This window comes from Platichthys flesus, chromosome 23 (assembly GCF_949316205.1).
Source record: "Platichthys flesus chromosome 23, fPlaFle2.1, whole genome shotgun sequence".
NCBI lineage: Eukaryota > Metazoa > Chordata > Actinopteri > Pleuronectiformes > Pleuronectidae > Platichthys > Platichthys flesus.
In genome coordinates, this window is record NC_084967.1 from 10,313,681 (window position 1) to 10,334,440 (window position 20,760).

Genomic DNA, 20,760 nt, shown 5'->3' on the forward strand with positions numbered 1-20,760 from the left:
GCACCTGAGTGGACATCACGTGGAAGTCTCGTTTGTTTGTTTGGTGTCTGTGATGTCGGAGATAAACTGAGTGACATGAAACTTTGAAATTTCTCTTAAAAACAAAAATGGATACGAGCCAATGAGCTGCAGCATCGGACGCTAGCTGGTAGCTAGCAGGGGCTAACAGCTGTGAAGAGGCTAACACAGGACAGAGCAGGTATGATACAAACACACTGGAGCTACTCACAAGCTGTTAGCAAGCGAAGCTAACTGTTGTTTGTGTTGACTTAATGTTAATTGGTTTGTTTGTGTGTCTGTGTCTGATGGTTCCCCTCATGTCAACAGGTCATTTGAACCTGTATCACCCAGTCTATATTTCTAAATGTCTATAAGTCATAACTTTACATCCCTAGTTAAGTAAATTTGTGTATTTGTAAAAATCTTCCAGTTACCAGACAGTCATGATATTTAGACTATTTGATTCAAGGCATTACTATCGTTTCTGATGTGTTTGTTAGCTTATGTGTAATATCCTTTTGTATTATTATTTGGAAGATAGACTATAATTAACATAATTCATGGATGGGGATATATAACATTAAACATTTATCCTCATGACTTACAGGTGCAGCCTTTAACTTTTACTGGCCCTAATGCACTTTACAATTAAAACAATTTCACAGAAACATATTTTTTAAGCAAATAATAGTTCCTGGATATCAGATTGCCTCAGTGTTTGAAAACCATCGAGCAGATCGCTTGTCATGTCAAATTCCATTGAACTTGATCTTTTGGAAGACTGACCTTTAGTCTGAGTCGCCACCATTAGGAAGAACTAGATTTATTTTTTCTGGGAGTGCTTAAGAATTAGCACCCAGTCACATCTGTTGCATCCTGAACGAGCCCGAGACGTGAGGGTGACATTTGCAGTTGTCTAAATGAGAAGGAGATAAAAGCAGGGATGACCTTCTCTGCATCTACGAAGGATAAAAAACACCTCCATTTTTGATATGTTGCAGCATGGCAGGAAGTGGAGAGCCACAGCCGGTTTTCTTTACCTGCACTTCACACCACTGGTAACTGTCAGAATCCCTCCCAGCTCTCGGCCCAGTCGGTCTTTGTGTTCGAAGACAGACTCCTGCCAAGCTGGATGGGAATCAAAGTTTCTCCCGATAAGGCCCGGTTTCAGATATATTTTGAAGTTCTGGAGAGACACTTTTCTGAGACTTTACAGAGTTGGAGAACTTTGGTTATTACGCGTTCTTTGTGAGAAACGGTATTTGTCCTCAGTCTCTCCCCAGTGGATTCCAGGTCTAATCCTTTAAATGGAGCTCTGGAGCTGGGTCAGAGGGGCTCTGATTACATCTGTGACCCTCTCACACCACACCACACTTGAGGATTTGTAGCGTTAAATGCTGTTAAGTTTTTTTTTTAAACTCCAGTTGTCTCCCGATGTTGATGAGGAGCCATCATTAGATTTTAATGGTGAGCCCTTTTTTGGCAGGCGTCACTTTTGGTGATGTATTGTACCACATCTCATTAGGGAATAGAACTGCTAAGGAAGTGACAGCAGCTCCCAGCACGCAGGCACCAGCCAAACCTCCAGCCATTAAAAGACAACAGTTTCACCCAGTTTAAATCTTTTAGCTACTGCAGTGGGAGGCTTGAGGATGAAAAATGCCCAAGTTCCCATTTAGATTGCAGCACGTAAATGATTTCACGTCAATTACAGTAAATACTAGTAGAAAACAAATATAAGATATATACAAGACTCCTTTTTAACCATCCCAGTGCAAAATGTGTCCTGGGAAGAGTCATATTTGGTTCTTTATCGCCCGCTCTACTGATATAATGTCTGGAAGGTAAGAGTTTATCCCTGATTCGTACAGCTAATCAACTTCCCTCTAAGCTCTATCGGCTTCTCTCTCTCTATCCGGGGTTCGGCTGATTCAATCACGCAGTTTAGTCCCAGGGCTTCCAATAACATCAAAGTAGTCAGATTGTTATCGGGAGGAAAATCTGTACAATCCCATAGTGTGACAAGACGTTACCGGGAAACTGTCTGGATGCAGATCGGAGATTTTATGAGTTATCTGAAAGCCTCCTAAAAGTGCACCGTGCGCATGGGGATGAGTTTGTAGAATTAAGATGCAAATGTCACACCTCAGATGGATTAAACCACTGTGTTTGGAATAATTTATAGTTACATTGAAGGATTGATTCGAATATGGTTTGTGTGTGTGTGTGTGTGTGTGTGTGTGTGTGTGTGTGGATAGCTGCACAAGCCGTGGCTGATGCTGTCATTAAATAGCCCCTTGGCCCCGCTCCTGAATTTGTTTACTCTGCACTGGGCATGGGAGTAGGTGGCAAACAGATGGGCATCCATGAATTATGGAAATTACGGGGCTTTGATTAACCACCACACACTCTGCTGGATAAAAGTAAGTCCGGGGGTTGCCAAGTTATGTGGTGCCCTGGGCTGTGCCGTCAGTCAGGCAGCAGTTCGATGGACCTGATATACTTGGCTGGTGTGGTTTACGGGGCAATCTTTAATAACATATCGAACAAGCCAGTATTTCTAATCTAGTTTCCTGATGAGTTTGGTGCACGAGGAATAAGCTACTGGCTGTTTCCACACTCTCAGGTTCACTGGTAATTTCTGTCCCTTTTTGGTAGAACTGTATAGATTTATGCTAATTATTGAAATACTACGTTGGAGTTTTGCTAATTCACTGTCTCATATTGTAAATATCGACCCATACGTTAATTAACTTGGTTTAGCATCCTATGGTTTAAAGTCCAACAACAAGCACCTTTCCGAAATTCACAGACTCATTTACCAGATGCCAACGGTTCTGGTCTCATTATTTGACAATATAAAACTGAATAATGCTGATTTAAAAACGGTCCTATTCATGCTCATTTCTGGAAAAACACTTTGAACACAAAAAACAAATTAGGCTTCTCCATTCCCATTTGTTTCTCATTTGTATCATCGTAATCATAATCCACCGCAGTGTTTGAAACTGAAAACAGTCATTCGCAGGGCGTGCTGCAGTGTATACTGTAATCATGGTTCATCATTTATTTAATCCTTCAGCTGCTCTCATCGAATGAAGTCAGATCTCTACAGTGTTTAATCAAAGCTCCTCTTCATTGTTTAAAACAAAATAAAACTAAACTTCGATTCAACACTTTGATTTGTTTCAAACGGCCACTAATTTGGTTTCAGAACTGGCCTGCAACCAACACCCCCGCACCTTTAGCATCTGACCGCCCCCCTCCACTGTCACCACCAGCATCCAGCACACACACACACACACGCACACGCACACGCACACTCTCCCCATCTCTCCACTAAATGAAGAGAGACAGTCTTATCCCGTAACCAACCCGGAAAAGCAATTAAAAAGGAATTAAGGGTGTGCAGGGAGAAATTGGATATGATATCTGACGCCTATTGTAAATGTCAACGTTATTACCGTGTTGTTGTTTCCCATTCCTTTGCCGCCTCGCCCGTTTTCAGGAGTGACAGCCCATAGTCTGCCGGGCTTAATGAAGCCGTCTCAGCTGCCCCGGTCCTGGTATGTAAGGTGAAGAGTGCTGCTTATCCTCCTCTACATGCAGCTCTCATTAAGATCAGTTTCGCCGGTGAATAGTAACACCCCCCCCACACACACCCACCCTTCTCCTCCGGCTCCCTCCTCAAGCAAAATGTCTGTTCAACTTATTTAACACTCTTGCCCCGAGGTGCTGTGAACTGTTACTCCACTATAGGTTTGTCTAATTGTGTTCTCCGCTCAGCCTGCACCACGGACGAGGAGTGATTACCGCTGGTATTAACTAATGGGATCCTTAATAAGACAAAGTGTAACACCCAGAAAACATTTCTATGCTTCTTGTGGACATTGTTTTGGTTTGTCAAAAAATATAAACAGCAGTTCTGGGCTCTACTACATTGAGAAGAGCCGGATTCTATTCATTCCAGTTCCAAATCCATCAATATCCCCGTAATGTGACTGGTTTATTTAGCTTTTGTTTTGCTCCAGTTCTGTGTTTACTCACTGTGTCCGATGGTCGAGAACATATTGATTCAGTGTGTGATTGAGGGCAGTGTTTTCTCACCTGAATGGTAAAATGTTGTGTAATTAGAAAGGGCTTCTTGAGTCCTGATGAAGCTTCACATCACCTCTCGCACCAAAGGCTTTTAAGGACACACGTACATCCTTGCGTCTACCTAGACTTGATTAATAACATTGATTGGTTTGTAGATGGGGATGCTTTTGCCATTAGTGTGTCTCCAGCTGAATGGATGTCTCTGTATTTGTATGCCTATTTCCAAGTTGATTTTTTGTCTTTTAGACCAAATCACAATTAAATATATTATCTCCTCCTCCCCCACATGGGGTACAACAGCTCATTTTTACTTCTCTTCTGCCTCCTCTTCTTTTCCTTCCTCTGTTGTTTAATTCTGTCTCATCATCCTGCAATTGGTCCAAAAGTAGTTGCTATCCCCAAAAAGTATTTTATCATCGCAAATGAACAGAAGTATGATTCAGTTGGATGTAGACTGATACACCTCTCTACCTCTTTTGGTCGGACTAACTTATCGTCCCCTGGTCTGGACCATTGTTCCAGGCACCTTTTACCCCTGCCATTGTGGTTTTGCCTAAAATGCAAAGCCCAAAGTTCCGATCCAAACATGTTAGGTGTTAAAGCTCTCTGGGAGTGTGTGAAACATCTGCTAAAAATGCAGTTTGCATAAATAGTTTTATATGTGCACTAGAGCACATATAAAACTATTCTTAGCACACTTTATTTTGTATTTGCATAGCTGCCAAAAAGTATTCAAATTGGGTTTAGAATCGCAGTGATTTAAATCAAACTCTGCGACCAGGTAATTGATTCTTAAGTCTTTCCTTGCTAGCCCAAAGCCTATAGGACCTGACAAAGGCAAATACAAGGCTTGGCTGGAAAGCTTTACTACCAACAGGTAGTGGGAGGATAATCTGACAAAAGAAAGGATATTGCTGTCATGGTCGCTCCCTAATTACAATACTAATATTTGCTTGATGTAAGACTAATGATCTGTCTTTTATTAATATGATTGAACCCTGAATTAATACAGCACCTAAAAGTCCAAGACTCAGGAGAGGTAGGAATTTCTTATGAAAATCAGCCGAGGATTATTCCAGTGACACAAAATCTACTTGGAAATGGGATTTTGGTGACAGTGAAAAACAATTTCAATTTCCAGTCACTGCTGACTGCTGTCTGAGCTGTCACTGAAAAACATAAGAAGCGATTCTGATACGAGAGGGTAAAAGGAATTACACTGGGATATCCACGTCGGGCTGTATAACTGTAATATGTGAACGTCTTGTTTTATCACACTTTAATTTCCCCGAGGGACTCTTATTTTACACATTTCAGCTTCGGCTTCAATGAATTGTCATCCCCCCTGGGTGCTGCCAAGATTCCGATTTCTTTGAAATATATCCAGGGAGGGGGTTTCGCTGGCTGCCTTTTCAGCCCTATGCTTCAAAATGCATGCAGACATTCGTTCAGTGCAGCTGAAGTCTGATACTGTTGGCCACTGAAAAGCTCCACTGGAGCGATCTGGGGTTTAAGTGGCTTCCTCAAGAGCACCACAGTGGTGTTTGTGGAGGGAGTGCTGCTCATTCATTTTCCACACCGAGACATTCTCGATATTATCTGTCCTGAAATCACTCGATGAAGGTTTGTGTAGAAAAAGAATAAATCCTTCCCGGGTCCTTTCTGCGATTATGACACGTCCAGTGAGCAAGTGTGTGTGTGTGTCTGTAGTGTGTGTGTGCGTGTGTGTGTGCGCACGTACATTTCCCAGCTTCCTTTGTTCTCACACACCTGTCTCACAGTCTGTCTTGTGTGTCCCATTTCATCCAGCTGTATAATGGAAGTGGGTGACAGCCACGTCTGAAGTCAAGAGATGAAAGACATCATTTACAAGTAGGTGTCAGCTCTCCCTCTGTGTGCATTACACACACACACACACACACGTACACACACACACACACACACACACTAAATACTCTAAATTGATGTCACCAGCTACAGTAATAACTCAGGGGGGGGCATGTGCTGCGTTAGCTTTTAACACAACACTGCACGCTAACATTATGTTGTGTGTTCTTTTTTAAACTGTTACTAAATGTGCATAGCCCCTCTTTGTATTAGTCACTCAAAATGTTTTTTTTCGATTATTCATAGGCATTTGCTGCGTAACAGGATTTAAACTTTAAATCATTACCTCATCCCCGAACTTGATTTGCACCGAGTCACATATTTTCATCGTCAGTTGTGGTGAAGACATCCCCCCCCCCATGATCCCACGGTATAACTTGATGATTTCATGGTCTGTTGTTATATGGATTGAGAGACTCTTAGCGGCCGAAGTTACATATGGTACATTTAAAGTATGGATATTAACCACACTTAAGCCAGACTGAAGAGCTAGTGTTTATGTATTTGAATACCATTGATAATTGAATTGCTGTATAGTAATTACTGATGAAGGGATTAAAGTAAGATCAGTACAGCTGAGTCTGTATTGTAGTTTGTTGAATAATAGGTTTGAAGGTATTATCATTGATAGAGGAAAGCTCAAATACAGCTATAAAGCAATTCCTGGAAGACAAACCCGTGTTGGCAGTGTGGTTTAGAGACACTCAGTAATTGACAATGATCCAAGCTTTTCATTCACCTCCGGCTTCTTCCTCTGTTTCACCTGCTTAGGAGTGAAACCTTGAAACCCTCTCTTTCTGCCAATTACAAGAGACATAACCTGCCAGGCCCGATTTGTCTTTTCGTAATCTCTGTGTTTCCTTTCCCCGCCGCATCCTAGTGTACCCTCTGGCGTGCTCAAGCGCCATGAGGGGTTAGAGTACAACCTGCACCGGCATCAACCCTCTGCACCTTGTCTTGATGCCCTTGAGCAGTAATTGGTTGAATCCCTCCAGAATCTGACTTGAGGGCACAGAAATCCGTGGCACCCCAATCAGCCGGCTGTCAATCATTCTGCCAACTGAACCAAAGTCCAGGGATAACTAACGGGCTGAGATTGGAATTTAGAGTTAGAGAGACATAAATCTCTCCGACAAGTTTGTGCTTGGCCAGGTAGCGCTCCTTTTATAGGCAGAGCCATCACCAAATTGGATGATAGGGATGCGGCCAACATGGCAGGTACGGGGGAAGCCCAACATCCAATCTGGCTTTCACACGGAGATGGGATGTGCAATTTTCTTTTTCCAAATATGTAGAATTGACAACAGGTAGGCAGGCCAAATACAACACTCAATAGCTGTTCATAAACATGAGCCTCGGGAGAGAAGCTGTCTCCTGTTGCAGTATTTGTACACACAGACACACACCTTGTTTAGCCCTGTAAAGGTTTCCTCAACTGCAGCACATTTTCAGGCGTCATCTCTTAGTTGCAGGCGACTCAACTGATTGAGTCATCGCTCATACCAAGTTTAAGAATGTGGAATCCGAAAACAATGCATAGGCATTTCAGGTGCCCAGTTACGAGGTAGAAAAAAGATCATTGTTTCCTGTAAGTTTACAATTTAGAGAACTTACTGAAGAGCATAATGTCCAACAATATTACAGTTATGAAACTTCATAGATACGTTTTCTCCCAAATAGTAGAAATGTATTATTATTAAAAGGAATTTAAACTCAAATTGAATGTATATCCTTAAATTCGTTTTAATGACAATGGTAAAGATAAAGTTAATGATATCATAATAATGTAAGATTAAACCTAGCATGATATTGCCAACACTAGGATAGATATGTATGTATGTATGTAAGAACCACCAAAAGCATCTTTTCACTGTGATGAGACACATTTACTCATTGCACCAAAGCAAAGGTATATGCTGATGATATGGTATATATGATATGTTCCAATCAAGAGGGAACTGCACATGACTTCTTAATTGTTTTAATATAGTTTTTCAGTATTTATAAATCTTAAAAAAAACAGTTTGATGTCAACGTTGTATACAAAATGTTTTTTATTTCATGAGTTTAACACCAAAGGATAAACAATTAAGATAATATTTTATATTCATATTTGTTTAGTTAAATGAAGACAAATGTCTTGCAGATTCTTGAAAGTGGTTTGATTGGACGTCTGCACCATTAGAAAGATTCAATAAAAGATAGTTTCCAAAATATGCATACATATTTAAGCTGTATATATATATTTTTTGTGCCACAGGAAACAAAAACATCCCAAATCTCCCATTGCTTTTTTTATGCTTTGAGACTGTTAAAGAGATGAGACATTCTCTAAAGTGGTGGCACAATATCCAGCTCTTTATTGCTGCTTCCCAGTGCACCAATAAAGAGCTGTTGATTTTATTTTGCTCTCGTTGGCCGGGGTGTGAATTAATCTTGTGTTTCCTTGAGGACGACAACAGCAGCAGAGTAGCCATGCGGTTGGAAGAGACATCCTGTAAGCCTCACGGGACGGTAAACGTCCAACATCCGATCCTCATGCTCCCGGTGTCCTCCCTGCAGAAGTGTCCTTTTTAATAGTGACTCTGAATCTTCGCTGCTTCCACGAGCGGCTGCCCCTGCCGTCTGACCTTCCCGCCGGGGGAGGCAGGCAGTCGCACAACAGCTCCGGGAATCGATAGAGAATTAGAAAGTTCACAAGTCATACAGCTGCCGCTCGTTGATCACACAGGGAGGACAGCAGTCGATGTAATCCGATGCAATGCTGATTAATGCGACGCAATGATGATCTGCACCGACAGAATCATTCTTATCCCTCCCGAGGACACTCGCTGCTATTTTTAGAGAAAAGCACAATAGTTATCCCACAAAATGAACATGTGCTTGTTCAGCTTTGTTGAGAATCACTGATTCAGAGACATCACCGTTGAAGACCTGCTCACCTCGATGAATTAACACCAGCTTGGAGGCATTTCTCTGTGTCCAGTATGTTATATAATTCATGTGTCCACTGTGTTGTAATGGAGTTATATAATTCATGGGAGGGCTCCCACTGTAAAGGCTATCAATTTTATATCCCAATAGCTTACATCCATGTTAGTGGCTCTAGTGTGGCCGTACCATAGACTGAATAGAAAGAAAGATGACATAATGGCCCCACTAAACTTAAGCCAAAGTGTTTTGATATCCCTGTGGTGGCTAGCTGCAGTATAGGTCATAAACCCTGCCTCCTTCATGTTAGCGGATGGGACATGGGCTTGACTAAAAGTCAAAATACACAAATAAATGATTCACAAAGAAGGATGGAGAAGTGTTTAACGTTTCTGATACGTTGGGTTATTTGATGCAATAACAACTGGGTTGAATGTCATGATTGACATCTGGTGAGAGCATTGTCACAAAGCACAAGTGGCCATCCAATTATTTGATGAGAAAGATAATTAGTTCAACCATATGCCAGGGCTCACCACAGCACCTGATCTGGACCCAGCACCGGGCCGAGATGGACTCGAGCCGAGCACTGTTTGCCGCTGACAAACCATCTTTATTGACGTTTTCTTTATTCATTATTTGCTCCTTTATCTCTCGCTGTTAGCCCTTTTTTTTATCGTTTTCATCTTGGCCATTCCATCGACAACTCGCCTCCCCCCCACCACCACACACACTCGCAGTTCCCTCTCCCGCCAACCCCCACCCCTATCCCGTTCACTTGATTATGTCGAGCCAGAGTCGGGGAAAGTGTCACTATGGAAACAGGGGCAGAGGCAGTGGAGGGCTCTCTATAGGAGAGGGAGAGAGAGAGAGAGAGGGGGAAAAGAGACGAAGGGCGAGAGAGAAAGACTCGGAGCTGGGGCCGGTGCAGAGGAATCCACGAGTGGTCATCTGACTCAAATCTAGTTCAATAGAGGGCAGGTAACCAATTAACTTAACTCACAAATCACAATTCAACCTAAAGAACCAATGGGTGCCTGTCTATTTTATACTTTTACCAGATGTGATGAGATATGATCACCAACCTTTAGATTTCAGTTTCCAGCCCCATGCAATTGACGAACACCTTAAAATTCCTTCACTATCTCCCCCGCCTCTGTTCAACGACTTCCCTCTCTGTCGGCTGTTTGTATCACGGAGCGATTTTAGCTTTTTGTGGGTCATCGTCTGAGTCCGGAGTCGAGCTGAGAGGATCCGTCAAATACTCACTTAGTCACAGAGCAGAAAATGAATCAGCTAATTGAAATACAATAATTTCACACCGATGTTTAACACATTTTCCCAGCAAAAATATCAACACATATTTCTTGTGCCTTTCTCATTGTCTAACATCACACTAGCATTTTGGACTTTACCAAAATTGTGTGACATTTTGCTTCTACTTAATCAAAGCAGCAGAAACGATAGTGATCACAGCCCTGGTTTCCTTTGTCACCCTGGAGTTTGAGAAGGGAGCGACGAGAGGGAGCAGGTTAGAAAAAGGGGAGGAGTGAAAAGAGGAGAGGAGGAGTGAGGGGGGGGGGGTCAGCACGGGAGGGAGGTATGATAGTGAGAGGGGTAGCATTGCGAGCCAGAGGCGGGGAGGAGGCAGCGGAGGAGCAGCAGCAGCTCTCCTCCTGAGTCTCCATCCCGGGAGCGACGCGGGGAGAAGAGGAGAAGAAGGAGCCGACGGTCCGGACTCAGCGGTGCATCCCAGCAGCTCCTGAAGTTAAACAACCAAGACGTCCACTCTGAGGTACGTTACTTCTCACTGCCTCCCGTCTGAGCCTCTCCTCTTTTCATCCGTAATCAGGACCCTGAACCAGCAGCAGTCAGACACTGGTAGTGAGTCTGCATGCGAAAAGATCCTGCCAAGTCCAAGGCTTTACACTGTCTGTGGATGAGTGTGTGCGTGTCTGTGTGTAGATGTTGTAAAATATGGTCTGATTTATCAAAATGTCAGCAGCGATTCTGCTGAGATGTAGATTGTGTGACATTTGAAGACTGATAACGTTTCCTGTGATCAGACTCGTTCACCAGACATTACATAGGACAGAGAAAAGAGTTGATTGAATCACAAACGAGGCTCAGAATCTGTCTCTGTTCTTTTCCTCAGTGTGTAGTTGGTTTGCAGAACAAAACAGAACACAACCATGAGCTTCTATTCTCTTTCTCACTTGCACGTGCACAACCAAAGCTTGCTGTAACTCCCATCTTTTGTCAGGGGTTGATTTTAAAGTAAATTATTGATTTCAAATGTTCTTTCTGCATGGACGCACCTGTTACTGTTCTATCCGGCCGGGTTATACTCTTTTAATCTTCATGTAATTTAATAAATAGTCTTTTATCTTCTATTACATGCTGAGAAATAATGATTAAATACAGTTTCCAGTGCAGCTGCAGTTCTAAAAATACATGTTAAACTGAGACAAATGTCTCAAACCAGCTCGGCCGCTAACAGACTGTTTTTCCAACCCAAGTCTCCTAAGTATGTGTCAACCACTCTCTTCATTAGTGCCATTAAGGGCGGCCTAATGTTATCAGGCACATTCCCAGTATTGATCGGCTAACCTGTCCTCAGGGGAACAATAGCCCGGCCGAGCTCCTCGTCTTCATTTTGAACTGAGGTCTCCGCGCAGCAGATAGCGTCTCAGACCACAGTGGAGAATTATTGAGTGGACTAGCGCAGGGGCTGTCTTTGTGCAGGTGTCATGATGTCATACTAGCTGGACGACCCTCTCCTCAGCGGCTGCACAGCAGAAAATATCTTCACATTACATCAGATGAAGTGAATCGTCTTGTAATAACAAAGAGCCAGCAGCAGATTGCAGTAATTTGGAGATTCAGTGTCTTTTAAACAGCACTCTGGCTTGGGGCTCTGATATGTAATCTGAACTGTGTTTTATGTATCCAGCATTTCATGTAAGATTCAAGAAGTGCAAAAAAGCGTGTGTGGTTTTCAGAGGCGTCTTCACAAAGCAGCAGCTGTGCTGTGGCTGCAGAGCACATGATGTCATGTCATTTTGGCTGCCTGGTCTGGTTTTGAAGAAAATTTGTATTAACGTAATTCACAAAGAAAAGGTGGATTATACCGTAAAATGCATTTAAAAAAAAAAAAAAATGCACTTGATGACTATTTGTGGGAGTAAAATATTCCCTATTCAAGTAATTCTGTAATTTCCATAATCTCCACTGATTCGTGGTAACAAATAAGGTCCTTTTTAAAAACCACTTTGCTCCAACTTGCATAATAATTTGGTGGTTTACCGGTTCTATCTCAAAAGAAAACACCTCAATATGAATTTTCAGCCCACTCATTAATACTCGCTGTGTAATCTCGGCTCGAACTGTGTTTCTGTTATTCCCTGCATGAAAAAATTCAGGGATGGTCTGTTTTGCATAAAACCTGTTGATAAATCCTTGGGGTAAAATATGTATTCTGCTACATGCCTAGAATACGATGACATATCATTTGTAGATTTGCTTTAATCTCTTGCAAGTTATTATTGAGGATTAATAGAATTTGTTGTAGGGCTGCAACTAACAATTATTTGTTCATCTGCCAATTGTCGTGATAAATCGATTAATCTAATGTCAGAACAATATTAAGTCAGTTCAGGTTTCCAGAGTCTAATGTGTGTTCAAGGTTCTTGTTCTGTGTGACCAACCGTTCAAAACTCAACGATATAAGATCTAGCTTTTTAGATTAGAAGTCTCAAGGAAGATTAATCGCTTTTCAATATCACTGCAGATTAATTTAGATAAATCGATTAATCGTTGTCTGGTTTCTGATATATATGTGTATACATCATTTCATACCCTAAAACAGTTATGAGCAGGGTGTGTCTGCAGTAGTTGCAGTGATGAGGTCAGACCGTACCAATGTGCAGCCCTACAGTAGATGCATGAATTCATGTGCCTGTGGGCAGCATCTGTGCGTCTGTGGACATGGCATGTGGATGGCAAAGGAAGTATATGGAGATCAATGCGAGCAGCTGTTCTCTCTGCACTTCAAACGCCGCTCTGTTGTTGGCGCAGCAACGCGCCGACAAGGCTCGCGCGAGGGGATCAAAGGCTAATGAGACAGCCATCGCACAAACGCACCCGGCAGACCCATGAATATTGATACGACTCAGGAGAGAGATGGAGGCAGGGTGTCTTCACTCGCTCAACAGCAGCCCGATGAATTAAAGGGGGGGGGGGGGGATGGGAGTGCAACTGTACGCCGGGTTGTGAAGAACATCGTCAGAATATGTGGTCAAGTGCTGAACATGCTCACGACAGATCGGATGGTGTTTCAAACGCCATTTGGGCTCTGTCTATATTTCACCTTTATGATTCTGCTGCTGCATTTCTTACAAAAATGTACTTTACAGTCAAGACAATACTACAAGTCCATAGTCCTGTAACAACTCCCCCACCAACATCAACCAAGTACAAAAAGTAAAAGTTCAAGACAAACCCAGTAGATTTGATAACATTTTTTTTTACAAGATTGATACTTAAATCTCACTTGATCTGTATGACTTATTTTTCTTTTCATGTAAAACCCAATTTTTGAAGGTAAGAGGTCGATTGGAAAAGATTTACTGCATTTATGATTTTTTCAAATCATATTTTCTTTTGAATAGCTTCAGGCTTTGGACATTTCTTCATGATTTTGTGACATTTGATCACTTACAAAAAATAACCAGTTAATCTAAAAAGGAACTAGGGAGTCTGTGGAGATTGTGTCTGTGGGAACGCACAAGTCTGTAAATCTAAGACTGATACAGAAAAAACAAAACCATCTTTTCTCTGTGAAATGTGCAATATTTCTGCTTTTATCTGAAATCAGTTGAAATATGAGAACAAAATCCCCAAGTCTAAATCACCCCCACTGATTCTGCAGATTCGGAACCATCTGATATATTTGTTTTCTTCTCTGCCTAACGTCTGACAGGACCGATACCACTGATTGCATATGTCCTCCAAAAAGTAAATCCTTGTGTGTTTTTGCTTGGGGAGGTTACACAGTTAACCTCCTCAGTTTCACCAGTGTGTTCCTCCCAGTGACAGCTGTGGAATGTTCAATTTAGAGCTGCTCTTACATGATCTATCTGAACATCTAGTTTGCAAAGTAAGAAATAAAACCAGGTTAAGGTGTCATGTAGGATTTCAGCATCAAACTTAAAGTAAAGAACCCCCAATGAACTGTTTTGGTTTTTCCCGAGTGATATGTCATTCCAGCCCATTGCTGCTGTCAACAGGCAGGCAAATGGGCACTGGAGGGAGGACCAGTAAAGTGGCAGGCAGGCAGGGAGAGGGAGACTGATGCTGCAGGAAGGCCGTCTACAGTACGTGGGCGGCCGTGCCTCCATCTTGACTCTGGCTCGTAAATCAAGCCTCCCCTCCGGGGCCTATCTACCATTCTCAGACCTTCAACAACAGCTTGTTCTCCAGCCTGTGACGAGAGGGGCCGTTGTCACAGCAGCCATCGATCGTGTGGGATGAGTTTGTTGGACCGGCGAATTTCACCCATCTGAGCGTGGTCACTGAAGTGTCCCGTCTCGTCTCCGTGTCTGTCTGTGGGCTACAGGTCCTGTCGCATGCCAAGTCACTCGGGGCGGCTGTCAGCTGAAGCTCAGAGGCGGAATAAAAATCTCTTGGATTTCAAATTAAAAGATTCACCAACGTAAAGAGAGAATATGTAACAATTCTTCACTAAAATGTCTGAAAGCAACTAGACCTATGTCATATATCGTATTTCTGTTCCATATTTGTTGACTTTACAACAATTTTCAACCCGAAAAAGGAATCACAAACTTTACTCAAGATAACAGGACAGTTTGATTTAGTAAGTTTGTTATAATAATAATAATAGGTTTGTAGGGGGTAGTAGGTGGACTGTGTTACTTTTGGACAAACCATGCTACCTGTTTCCCTTTGTTTCCAGTCTCTATGCTAAGCTAGGCTAAATGTCGCTTGATCCAGCTTAATATTTAACATACTGATGTGAATGTATGGTGTCAATCTTCTCATTAAAATCTCAGCAATTACCAGTCTAATTTTTACAAATATCAACTTTTAATGAAATTTAATACGTTAGCTCTTTCTATCAGGATATTAAGATCTTTCTTTATAAAACTGAAACTCATATTTGCAAAGAAAACATTTCAACCAATGTGCAGTTTATTAAAACTTAATTTATCTGGCCTCTGCAGTTGTTAATAATATCAACAAAATTAACACAATAACAACCAAAATGACTAAAGAGCAAACACGCTTACAGTATGTTTGGGGAAATAAACTCATTAAACACTTTAAATTATTCACTAAAAAGCCTATTTGTTGTTAAATCTCTGCGGGATCATTGTTTACTGTGCTACAGTGCATATGCTAATGCATTTCAGACGATGTTCAGATGCAGTGAACATGTTTTGTGTGCTAAACCAGTGTGTATCAGAGTAATCCCAGTGCAGGGAAATGAAAGTGAATAATCCTCATTATTCGAAGGTTCTTTGATCCGTTCGACCCATAAAGCAAACAAACATAGATGAATTTGCTTTAAGGGTGAAGATGGGGTGAATATAATTCACAGAGTTCATTTTTCTGAGTCTGTTTTGTTCTACAACACCGAGAGCTACAGCTGTACGCTAGAATCTCTTTGGTGTTGCAGCTCGCTTCCTACATGACCTGACTGACAATAGGTGTTAATGAGAACAGGGGCGAGAAACGGAATGTAAAATTCAAATCGGATGAAAATTTAATTTCTGCATAGTGGTTCTAAAAAAAGAAAAAAAATCAAGGAAAGTTGAACTCAACTCAGATGACTTTAAAACCAAGTAGTTAAATTATTCACCAGCTCTCAGTTCTTCCGCCTTAAAAGCCAATTAGGTGAACGCTTCATGGAAATCAGCCACAGGATTTGATCTCCTGATGTCACTTTGAATTCAAGGGGGAATAAATTACAAAAAGTTGACAGTTCCAAAATTGAAGACCCCATCTGCCTGACACTCCTGTCAGGTGAATACTTAGCAAGCTAAAATCCACAATTATGGGATTTCATTTAGATGTTTTATTCCATGGACCATTGGAGACATTTTTATTCAGCTAAAGTGAGAAGCAACATGAAAAAAACTGAAGTCTAATCGTAAAAAAACATAAAAATTATAAAAGATAACACATTCAAAAATTCTCAATAATAACCTGAGGCCTTGTCATCCTACAGAGGGTGCTGGGAAAAAGATCAGCTCTGAGACCAGAATGAATTTCATCTCACCAGTCTGGGAAATGCCATGTAAATGAAAATGCATTGAAAATGATAATGGCAGTCATATTGCACCACCGTGTCACTAGTGCCTCCACATTGTTTGTCCTCAGGCCGTTTCAAAGCATTTCTTCATCTCGTTTCCTCGCCCTGAAAGCCTAGTTTGTGAAACTCCACCAGGCTTGCACACGAGAGCACTCCCACTCAACCTCCCAGCCTGCTGAGAGCACTTGAAAGCAATTTTCTTTTAATCAAGTTCACTATAAAGGCCCCTCTGATGCCAACCTCAGCAACACTACCATTTAGCTTTTTTTTCAGCTCCATCTCTCTCTCTCTACATTATATTGATTTTTTTTTTTCATGAACCCTATGAAATACTGTTTACCGACATAATGAGATTTCTCTTTATTGTCTTTCAGGACTAATAGAAATATATATGTGCGCTCTTACGTGGTGGCCGCATTTTTTCATATATCTGCATCTACTTTAGAGATACAAACATTTTAGTTGTTATTGCTCTGCAGGTTCATGACCTGAATATGAACTTGGGTTATGCTCCTTAAACTTAGGAGGCTATAATAACAAGGTATTCAGATCATAAGTATCACTGTATGTTAAACTAAATTAAGAAATATGTCAAGAATTCAAAATATAATAATGTTATGAGCAAAATGTACATAAAGTTTCAAAGTTTCTCTCAAGGTCCAACTATTAGGGCCACAGGTGAAACCTGGAATGGCACCAAGTAGAGTTCACACCTCCGCCAAGACCCCTCATGGAACCTCATTTATATTCTCTAGATCCAGATTCTTACTTGAATAAGTGCCTAATTTAATGACTCTATAAATATCAGCCATCAATATCATTATTTTAAATTAGGATCCATCAATTATTCAACAAAAAAGTTAAAGAAAGTAAAAAAAAAAATCCTGGATCCTGATACGGATCTGCAACAAAATTTGATTTGCTCTTTCATGAACCATAACTAATAGTTTCAAGTTTAGTTGAAGCCCATTTGTTTTGCATAATCCTAGTTACAAACAAACAAATGCAGTTGGAGACAAGAACTATTTTCATGATAAGAAATAATTGGTATAATTGACTTTGTCACATTCCACTAGTGCTAAAGAGTTGTCCTTTTAAAGACAGATGGGATTTTTAGTTTTTTCCTAGACTCGGTATGAGCTCACCCCATCTCCTCCTAATGTCCTCAGGCAAAGAGGCTTCTGCTGTATCATATTATTGAGAAACATATTTTATGGGCCGACTACTTAATAGTCGGTGACCTTGAGCGAGATGCTCCGAAGTGAATATGAATGTTACCCTTCCACACTGTTAAATCTGAATATTTATATATAAGAGCACCTTGTTTGTATCATTGCGAATGCAGACGTTAGCTGTGTCGAACAACCGCTGCTATTTATTTGATTAATAGATGAATCAAGAGGATACACGTTGATGAAAAACTGGTCATTAATACATGTTGTTGAAGTAGAAACAGACAGCAATCATGAAATAATCCTGATCCTTGAAAATCAAGGTTTCCACTTTTAGCTCTAGGGCCCAATTAGAAATAAACTCTAAAACAGTTTTATTATATGATTATATTAAAAGTTTTATTAAAATTATTTGTAATAGACTTTGAAATGTATTGTTTCAAGGTTTTTACGTGACTAATTCTGAGTGAAAATCTGACCAGCAGCTTCACAAATGTAAGATGGACAAATACGCCTCAGGTATTGAAATAGCTGTGATTTCCCTTTTGGCCACTTGGGGCATAACACAACAGATACCCTTATCGTTCACTTTGAAGCTGATAGAAATCCACACCATAGCAATAAGCTGGTGAGGACACTGAGTGCATTGGTTGTATATGTGGACAGAAAATACCGTCTGAATACTGCATGTAACAGAAGCCCAACTCACCCTGCGCCCTAATGTTTCATTGCATGAATCACAAATGTTCATTATTTCTTAAAAGACTAAAAACTGTAATCCGTCTGGATTCTGTAGCAGCGAGGACTTTTTCTAACCGTTTTGCACATCTCATCTGCAGGTCGAGGTGACACGGTGTGCCCTGGAGCGTGTTCCGCTGTGACTGAACCTGTCGGAGAACCGACTGTCCTGAACACACAGGTAAGCCTCATTGTTCGTACTGTCTCTCCTCAAGATCCGTGAAGTGATGCATGCTAGGCCCCACTTAAGATCAGACGTTATGAAGTTGGAGCAGTGCTAGATGGGTCGGGACAAGACTAGTGATTCAGTTTTAAAACTGGAGTTCTCTGCTTATCTATTCGTTACGTCCCTGTTTCAGCCCACGTCTGTATATAAATGAATATGAATGATACATTTGCTGATTTAATCCGTGAATAGGTAATAAGAGTGTGTTTCGAGGTAAAAGTACAAGTAGGTCAGAAACTTGATCAATACTTCAGGACTGTAATCCGAAGTCAGGACTTATCTGAACAGTTCTCTCCATTTTAAAGTGGTTCACATGTTTCTATCAGAGAAGCTGCACGTTTCGCTTCTTTCACCCCCCCGCTGCTGCATTGATCCCCAAGGGGAAATCCAGAGGAGCCTCTACTGGACTGAAGCCATGTAGACAGATAGCAACACTGAGAGATTCAGCAAAGTAGAAGCATCCACCCTTCCACTGCAGAGTCTCATAGATCACAGCCCTTAATAACGATTTCCTTCAAAAAATAGATAAAATGTACGTTTTAATGGAATCCAATGAAGCTAAATGAGCATTGTTGTTCAGACCAAATCAACCAAACAATGTTGTGACTATGTATCTTGATCAAATGTGCAAAAACAATTGAAAGTTAATTTATCAAACTTTACAGTTGCCTGAAAATGACTTTTATAAGAAATGCAAAATACTATTCAGGGAATGGTTAAAATTGTTGAAGTCATTACCAAGTAATACATATTTGACTAATCAGGGGGTAAAAGTTTAAAAGCAGAACTGTCTATTATGGAAATTACATCCTCCCCAGCTGTAGAATTTTGTTGAAACTCCAAAATGAACCATTAGCACTGGAGAGGCTTTAATTAATAAAAAGGAGAAATGAATAAAGCCCTAAAATGTCTGGGTATTGGATATTAAAGTGCAGCTGAAGCAGAGAAAATGTGAATTTAAGTCAAAACAGAAGAAAATCCAAGTAGGTAATCGGCACATGTACTTGATTTGTCCTATTTTCTGCTATCTTCCATTTTTTAGGCCTAGTTTATTTTCAGGGGGAGAACTGCTGTGCTGCAAAAATCCGAGGTGATTATTTTTCACTCTCTGAATCTACCTGTTGAAATGATGACGATATCCTGGGCTCAACTAGTGCAACAATAATGCCGAGTTGTGCAGAGTTCACCACACAATCGGTGTTAATGGGATGACTCCTGTGTCCAGTTGTGTCCTTTTAATTTACACACACTTGCACCATCAACCGTGTGAAATGCAATCACAATATGCATCAGGCAGCATATTATCTGCAGCAATAAAGGCACAGTAGTGTCCAGCAATGCACTGCACCATTTGCTTTACTGACCGAGCTCTTAAATCCCGCGTTCTGCCACAGTTTTTAATGATGTCACCCTCACGGAGCTCAGGTTGAATCGTATCAGCGCTGACCCTCGTGGGCTGAGCTCTGGTGACACTTTCCAATCTGTGTTAATGAGATGACTCCGCTCCGTCTGCGGGTCACGGTGATATTTACAGAAACTGCTGTAGCGGCAGAGATTCACGCCTCCCCGTGGCGCTCCCTCGCCTCATTTGCATAGCTTTCAGACTTCCCTCGCTCGCTCTCCCTCTTCCAGCGCTCTCGCTGTGCTCCTCCGTGATCGACAGGCTCCTTCGCACTTCTCCCCAGTTTGTGTCGCACATGTTAATTAAAGCCTCTAATTAGCTTTCCCCCACTAAAAGGCTGCATTAAATCAGAGTAGGAATGGCAAATGATTCCTGGCATTAGCATAATTGTGTTTTTGAAGTGTAAAGATTCGGGCATTAGGGATGCTGGTACGCGTTTTTGTTCCAGTGATTTGTTGTGTTTGCGGCTCAGAGCCCAAGGGGGCGGCTGGAGGCTGGCTCGGTGGGTTGCGGGGGCCCCAGGACCCTACAGGGGCCACACACTAATGAGGCCTGCTGCTCTCTGATGGAGCAGATACAACAAAAACAAACCTGTGAAGTGGTTCCCTCAGGTGGTCCTGGGAGCGCTACAGAGCGGAGCAGGACACCGGCTGTGTGTCACAGTTAGAGGACAAATGGGAGATAATGCTATTATTTTTGTTATCGTTATCATTTGATTGGCATGATTCAGGCCGTCGGCTTGATGCATGATAGCATCGCCCTAGGAAAGAATGGAATACAGATGGTTTGACTAATAAACTCAATGTAAAGATCTATTTTTGAACGTTTGAAAAGATAAGATCTTAAACCACTTATCAGTCACCTTTAAACTTGTTGGGTGTATTGTTGAGGAGCCGATTAGTGGATAGTCGAATGTGAAATCTTTGGGATGAGCAGATTTTTAGAAAGTTTCAAACATCACCTTAAATATGAA

At 41.4% G+C, this 20,760-nt stretch overlaps 1 long non-coding RNA gene across 1 annotated transcript; it reads left to right on the forward strand.

Moving 5' to 3' along the window:
- Positions 1 to 96: 96 nt before the first annotated feature.
- LOC133948859 (uncharacterized) lies at positions 97 to 9,183 on the forward strand. Its single transcript, XR_009920100.1, has 3 exons — positions 97 to 199; positions 5,908 to 5,970; positions 8,437 to 9,183. It is a non-coding gene; the product is annotated as an uncharacterized LOC133948859 (long non-coding RNA).
- Positions 9,184 to 20,760: the final 11,577 nt, after the last annotated feature.